The sequence below is a fragment of the Muntiacus reevesi genome, chromosome X (assembly GCF_963930625.1).
Source record: "Muntiacus reevesi chromosome X, mMunRee1.1, whole genome shotgun sequence".
NCBI lineage: Eukaryota > Metazoa > Chordata > Mammalia > Artiodactyla > Cervidae > Muntiacus > Muntiacus reevesi.
This window is the reverse complement of record NC_089271.1, coordinates 109,607,569-109,615,898: the sequence shown is the minus strand read 5'-3', so window position 1 is coordinate 109,615,898 and position 8,330 is coordinate 109,607,569.

Genomic DNA, 8,330 nt, shown 5'->3' with positions numbered 1-8,330 from the left:
AATACTATCCCTAGCTAGCAAAACATTTTTTTTTAATTTTGCAAAAATGTTTACAATTTTCCCACAATACATTTATGAGTATTCTTTTTCTTTAGTATTCTTATTCTTTTTAAACTTAAAATCGTCCTTCAAAATTGATCTTGTTTCAGCACCTCCTCTTATTTTCAAGATTCCTTCTGGATAATTATAAATGTGGGTCGCACTCAGGGGCATAAAACAAGGGAGAAAAGACATAATAGGAATAGATGAGTGATGGTGTGACTGTACCCCAACTACTACATCAAAAATAAAATGTATCCTTTTCTGAGGCTCAAAGGGTGAGTCAGAGGAAAGCAGAACATCTGTGTAAGCCAGTGTCATGTATCTGATTGACTACCTTTTTTCAGTTCAAGACTGGAGCTTCTGTTTCCCCAGTCTGACTCAAATTGAGTAATGTCTACCCACGGAAGGTCTACATGAGAAAACTGTCCTCAGTCACATGCCAGGGATCATGGTATAGGAAAATTTGTCATCACAGAGAATTTCTGCTTTATCTCTTATGTGCAAAGGATTGTTGTTAAGTACAGGGTATCATGGTTTAAAGGGACCTTAAAATCCTTACAGTTCAACCACTCCCAGTCAAAGCTGAAATCTTCATCAGATGAACACTCATTGCTTGAATACACCCGGTGATGAGGTATATTCAACCAACCCCGTGGGTTGAAGCTTTAGTGAATCACCTAAGAAATTAATTACAGAATTTTTGAAATCTTTACTGTTCTGTCAATGTGAAAGAAACATAAAATGAAACCTATCAGGATTTTAAAGAATGTGAAATTTGGAACCTGCTGGGCTTGGGGTGAAATTCTTGCTTTACTAGATAGTAGTTCTACGATTTAGGGAAGTTAACTTTTCTGAGAATTCATTGTCTTCTGTGTAAAATGGTTAGGGCAAACTCCATCTCTATGGGTTTTATGAGGACTAGCTATGATAATGTTACAAAACACCTAGAATGGTACCTTTCTGACACAGAGAATCATTATTCCCTTCTATTCATAAGTAGCATAAACTTCTGCATATATAAAAAGAAAAGACTGCAAACTGTATATTCATTTCCTACCCATCTAAGGATGATGAATAGAAGGGTACTATCATTTGTCTGTTTTGCTTTTCAAAAATGATTTCAAAAGCTAGAAACCAATATTCAAAAATAAATCCATGAGTGCATATACTTCCTGGTACCCTTTAGTTACTGTTTTTTTCTAATCTCATCTACTATTAGTTTTTAAACATCAATTTCAACAACTTCTGTAGAGTGGTGTGTTATAAACACCGTCTTTATTTTATGAGTCTTGCTTGCTTAGTCTAGAATCTCGTCTTCTGCACTCTAGACCTACAAGAAGTGGGAAATATTATTTCAACAAAGTTCCTCATTATGACCCTGGAGAGAATATTAAAAATATTTTCATCCTGAAGCCTGAATATTTATTTGGGCATAAATATTTATTCACTGAATATTTATTTGAGAAAAACAGAAAGAAAAAGGGGAAAAGGAGCCAAAGTTTATACAGTTGCTATTTGTACAGTGTTATTTATAGCATACTTTGTAACATGTGCAAAAAAAAAGTTAAAGTGCACTAATTTTATCATTTTGTCTATAGAAAACATGTATTTTTAGAAACTTAATGACTTGAAAAACTAACATTCTTCTATCAATACGATTATTTTGTCTTAAGAGTGGCATATGTTGTTTTTAGAGAAAAGAAAGTCAGATCTGACAAGATGTGATGCAATTATATCTAAGATCATCTTAGTGTGATAAATTATGTAATTAATTCAATCTCAGTCATCCAGTAACTATTCCGACAGATACAGTGTTTAGTACAGTAGCTCAGTGCATGCATCTAAGCTACTATTAATTGACTTTGCTCAGAAAATTCATTGCTAGAAATGAACTCTATCTGGATTTTATTTGTAGCTTCCTATGTAAAAATATTCTAACGTAAAAAGTGTTCAAGGTATGACCTCTAACAAATGTATTTTTCAGAGAGTAGAATTTGCTGGGTATTTTACTTCTAGTTATAGTTGGAGCTATTCTATAAAATTTCATTTTTATTATCTTTATGGATGAAAGAATATCCAGAAAACCAAAACTATAGGATCCAAGCACTCAGGGCAATGTGAAAAAATTACAGATGGACCATATAATGACGACTCCTCTCATTTCTCTGCCTGTGTTTCAGGAGATGTGAGTTTTCTGAGCCTTGATGGGAGAAGGGTCTCGTTGATAGCCACCCTGATTTTCTCCTTGAGAATCTGTCCTATGTGACAAATGGTAGGGCATCCCTGTGTGGGACCTTGATCATCCATTCCTACCCTTCCATGTACACTTAAAGAGAACTTTGCTGGTCAGAGTAGAGAAAATGCCATTTTTCAGTTTAAAATTTGGTGAATGATTGGACTTATGTTGATCAGTTGCCCAGTTATGTCTTGGAAACCCAAAGACCTGTAACATAGGTTGAGTATCCCTAAGTTAACACTAACATTTAAACTTAAAATTAAATATACTGACAAGAACTTCTGTTCTGTTAATAAGTGTTTGTAAAAAGTTGTAGGACTTTATAAAAGAAATTTCTAACAGAGGTTGGTTCTTTTGCTATAAAAGAAGTAGAATTTGATAAACACTGGAAACTATAAGAACTGGGTGATTAAATGGATGTTAACTCAAAAGGTAAGCATTTTGGAATATGTTTTCAGCTCATTATTAAATATTATTATGTAAAGTATATCTAATTCATTAGAGAGTTTGCTTTTATCATTTATTAAGACTAGTGGCAAGAACAGAGTGGCCTAGAGGGGAGGAATGCATTAAAGAGAAACAAATGACATTTTAACATAGGTTGCATATGATACATAAATTACACATAACTCTCAAGTAGATTTTTCCCTCATTCAAATCATTACCTATTTCAAGTAATTACTTTTCCTAACCAAGCACTTTCCCTTCTTGCCCACTAACTATAAATTCTGTATTAAGCACATTTGCACTCAGAGTTTTTTTCTGGAAAAATACAAGCTTAATCCTCAGCCTTCCTCGAGAGACGCATTGCATCTTATACCACATGGACATAAACTCTCCCAAATTAAAACTAACCTGAATCACTCCCTCATTCCATCTCCATCCCAACTGTTGATTTGGTAGCTTCACATTGAATGAGTCAAAATGTATACTGAAAACAAATGAGCATGTTTGTCTCTAGCTGTCCTAAGAATAAAAAACTGCCTTTCCTTTCAGACTCCAAGAACTATAAATTCAAGAAAATATGACTTTTAGTCAAGATAACCAGGCTGCACATAATCTGCTTGACCATCAAGTTCAGTTCTTTTTAAGCCTTTATTGAATATCAATTATACATGAGGCTTTGAATAGCAAGGTTAAAGGTGTCCTCCAGGTTCTTTTAGTTTAGTAATAAGGCAGATGAGACTATGTTATAATAAATAGTATTCTAAGATGTATTGAATAGAAATGCCCTTGAACCACTGAAGGCATATTTTTAAACTTTACCAAGTTTCTTGTTTTTGTTAAACATTGTGAAATACTATAGTTCAAGGCAGTCATGATAGGCTTCCATGGCACATATTCAAGGAAATTAAGAGAATCAGAACATTGTCTTCCACCAAATGGCAAGGTCAACAACTTGTATGTCCTTCTGGAGATGACACAGTCCAAAACTTTGGTATTCCTCCAGAATACAAAGTCAAAATTTACCATGTGCCAGGCATATTTGGAAAGGATATTAACAGGAAATGTTGTATAAAATAAGAAAGTAAATCATTTGGAAGGGCCAGAAATTGAAATAACCAATATAACGAAAAGAAACAAAGTGGAAGAGGGTATCAAAATAGAATTTTTTCAATGGTGTCCAGAACATGAAAGCTTCAAGCAGGGTGACAGAAAAAGGAAGACAAGCTCATGTTAGTTTCAGCAATGTGAACATTATGTAGATGGGGTAGGGAGTTGACTTCTCAAGTGGAACCGAGTGAAATGTAATGACAACTGTCTTTTCTACCTAGTATGTATATGATTACTTAGTGATCAAGAAGCAACAACTCAAAACCCCCAACTTCTCAGAATGCAAGAGCTGCTGCCAACAGTACCCTGAATATAAGTGGCCCTGGTTTTACATTATCACTTTTCCTTTTTTACTTATAAACACAAATGTGCTACAATATTTAAATGGGTCATTTGAAAAATATTCAAAAGAGGATTCTTACTGAAATTACCAAGACTGAAAAGTGGATTCCTTTATATTTTTTGACCATTTAGTAAGTTAAAGCAGGCTGTAGATTTCCTTCTTAGAGCCATTTCGCCTTGGGATTCTGACCTTGGCCCGACAGTGCCGCCTTCTAATTGCTGTTTATGGATGTCAAGAGACTTCACCAAAAAAAAAAAAAAAAAAAGAGAGAGAGAGAGACTTCACACTTCTTTTTGTTTTGCTTGGATTCTGTCTTCTAACAGAGTATTTAATTTGTGCTTTTGCTCAGTCCATCACCCAAATACAATTCTTGAGGGTATGTTGAAATTGAATTTGAACAGAGATTCTGTGAGAACTTGGGTACTCAGGATTTTGCCTCGGTTCCATTGCTTTACTGCATAAACAAAACTCACCCCATGCCCAATGGCTCCCTCTCCCACAAAACAAGAAAGATAAAGGGAAAGCCTGAAGAGCAGCCGTCCCCAAGCATTTGGTGTTCAGCATCTTACACTGAAATTCTCCTTGGCTATTCAATTTACATGAGGTTTAATTTCTTTTTTTTTTTTTTGCTTTAAAAAATTATTTGGGAAGAAAAAACACATTTCCCTGCTGTTGCTGCTGTCTTATTATTTGACTGATTTTCAGTTTATTAGTCATTTATCTGGATTGGTGCCTGTCTATTTTCCCAAAGATTTAAAATGGAAAATGATTTCTTTTTACCCATATTGCATCTTAGCTCAAAATTATTTTCCATATCTGAGAAGGTTCACAGATATTTTCTAGTTAATGCTTACAACATTCTTGTAGGTTATAAAACAAAGACATTATAATTGCATCATTTATAGTATAAGAGACTAGAGCTCACTTGATTAAGGTTCTATTACTTGATAAGTTAAGAACAAGGAAAGAACAAAAATAAAAAAAAATAAAATTCTGTATATCAGTCTGAGGTGCTAAAATGTTCTCCATTAAGGGCTTCTGAGGTGACTCAGTGGTAAAAAAAGCCTGCTTACCAATGCTGGATACATAGGAGACACAGGTTTGATCCCTGGGTTGGGAAGATCCCTTGGAGAAGAAAATAGCAACCCACTGCAGTATCCTTTCCTGGAAAATTCCATGGACCTAGGGGCCTGGCAGAGTACAGTGCACGGGTTTGTAAAGAGTTAGACATGACTGAGTGAGCACACACACACACACATACACACACACACACACAGAGGACTCTTTAAGGCAGTAACATAATATAGTTATCATGGGTGAATAGAAAAAAATGGTTTTGGAAATGCTGAAAAAACTGGAAACTGGAACCAACTGCTACTGCCAGGGTAAAGAGCAGTTGTTAGGGTCACTGCCTATGGGATTAGCAAGTAAAAAGGAAGGACCACGTCCCTTGTCTCTCCTCCAGATTCATAGACTCTATCTAGATCCCCATCAGCAAAATCTCACAGGGAGCCAACTAGCAAAGGAGAAATGTGCTTTGCAGAGTCAAAGATAGTGTATAGAGGCTATAGAAGGATGTATTTTAACTTGAGAGCCCACTCTTTGGCTACTTAATATCCATATCCATCCTCCTACACATATTTAAGTTTTTATACAACAAAGCTATATACTTTCCATCTCTCCTCCAAATGAAGATGCATCTCCCTTTCCCCACTGCAAAGCCCTGATGTCCAAAGGTATAATGCCCATCTCCAGCTATTAAATTTTAATTTAATTTAAATTTCATCTAAATAGTACATAATTTAAAGACTAACTTGTGAACTTAACAGCCAGAAGCAATCCTTATAGAAAATAACAAGGAGACAATAGGAAAGATGAAAAAAAGAAATTGTGGATGTGAAATTATGTATATATAGGGAGAGAGTAAATTAACACATGGTAATTAACACTCCAATTTAGCCGTCAAACATACAGATATTGATGAGAGTAGAAAATGACTAAAAATATTTCATAAAAAGTTTTTAAAAGAAAAGGTTTATTTCTATTACATCACAGCAGGTGAGGGATTTAACTGCTGTGCTGGTTGGATTACAGAGGGATAAATGTATCCTTAATGAATACACACACACAAACATATATATATATATATATATATATATATATATACATGCATAAAATACATCTATAGCTATTGGCTTGGCCAAAAAGTTCATTTGGATTTTCCCATAAGACGTTACAAAAATCCAAATGAAATCTTTGGCTGACTCAGTACTACATATAATTACATATACACATATGTATATAAATGTGTGTGTGTGTGTGTGTGTGTGTGTATAAAGAAGAAAATAGACATAGCTGCTCAAGTATTTTTTTTCATGAGAATATAAATAATAGTATAACTACCTTCTTCCACTACCCCTTTCAGATTTGCTTTAAGTCAGAACTCAGCTAGGCTTTGCTCTTAGGCTAATATGCTGTGCTATGCTTAGTTGCTCAGTTGTGTCCGACTCTGTACAACACTATGGACTTTAGCTGACCAGGCTCCAGCTATTAAATTTTAATAGGCTCCTCTGTCCATGGGGATTCTCCAGGAAAGAATACTGGAGTGGGTTGGCATGCCCTTCTCCAGGGGATCTTCCCAACTCAGGGATTGAACCGGGGTCTATTCCATTGCAGGCAGATTGTTTAACAGCTGAGCTACCAAAAAAGCCCTCTTAGGCTAATACAGGGACCCAACCTCCAAACTTTTATCCTTGAAATCTTTGAATTCTTAGTCCTGCCCCCCACCCTTTGCATTTGTTTTTCCTTGAGCTTTTCTATTGGTTATAAAAGTATTGGGACAAAATGGAAGGATTTAAGAAGACAGTTCCAAACCTAATCCTTTCTACTTATAATGTATAATAACAACCCAAACTATCCTTCGTAATCAGGATTGCTTTTCTGAGATGGGAAAACAATAGGTGGCAGGCAGCTTTCATTGGCATATTGTTCAAAAATGTCATAGTTTTTTAAACTGCAACTGTTACTGATGCCAACCCTCCAGATCTCTTGGCCTGTTATGGCCACATGAGACATTCTGGGCTATATCCTGAAGAAGGGCACAATGGAAAAGACCAATAGGTAAATTAACTTACACGTTATCCTGGGCAGCCTGGTGGAAAATGTGGATAAATCAACAGACAGATTTTGTTTAGACTTTTAAACTTAAAATTCCAAGTAATTGTAGCGATTTCCCAGCTTGCATTCAGCTTTCATTTGTGACAGTAAGAAACCAAGGCTATTGATTATAGGACAACAGGTAGATTTGACAATTCAATAATGGATCAATTTAGGGGAAGGACCCGATCGTCCACAAATCAAATACCTTTGGCCCAGGCAAGGTCTCCCAACTCTCTTCTTTTTCCCTTTACAAAGGCTTTGCACTTTACCTTGTGTTTCTCTTATCTTGTTTATTTCTACTATATCTCATAACCCCTGGGTGCCCTCTTCACTATTAGACTGGCTGCAGAATGCAATTTAGCAGGTTCTCTGTTTTTTGTCCCCTTAAATATCCTTCTTCGTTAAAGTGTTTTCCTGTTAATCATTATATGGGAAAAGACTGAGGCAAACAGAAATACCATTGCTTTATTCATTCAAGAAGTCATTTTTGAACACCTATTTTGTGCTAGGAACTATGCAATGCAATAAGATATTTTTAAAGGTATTGATTTTTTTAAAATTATTGACGTATAGTTGATTTAAGATGTTGCGTTAATTTCTGCTGTATGGCAAAGTGACTCAGTTATACACATATCACTAAGATTTTAGCAGTGGAACTAAACAATTTCCGCCATCCTGGAGATTACAGTTTTAGGAAGTCATCTGATGGTGGCTTTATAGATTTCAGGCATTTTCAGTAATTGCAGTCATTGTCATCTTAATTTCTTGCTAGATTTCTCTGTTTTCTTTAAAAAAAAATTGTTTCTCACTCAATCTGGCATTAAGAGAAAACTTGAAATCAGAACCTCTTGCAAAAAACCTGCAGTTTATGTGGCATTGAATGCCAGGCTTAACTGCTTAGACTCTGGCCCAAAATAAATTCAGGCTCACACCATCATGATACTTGGTGATTATTTTCATAATCTCTGAGGATGTCTCTCTCTGCCACCTGAAGTT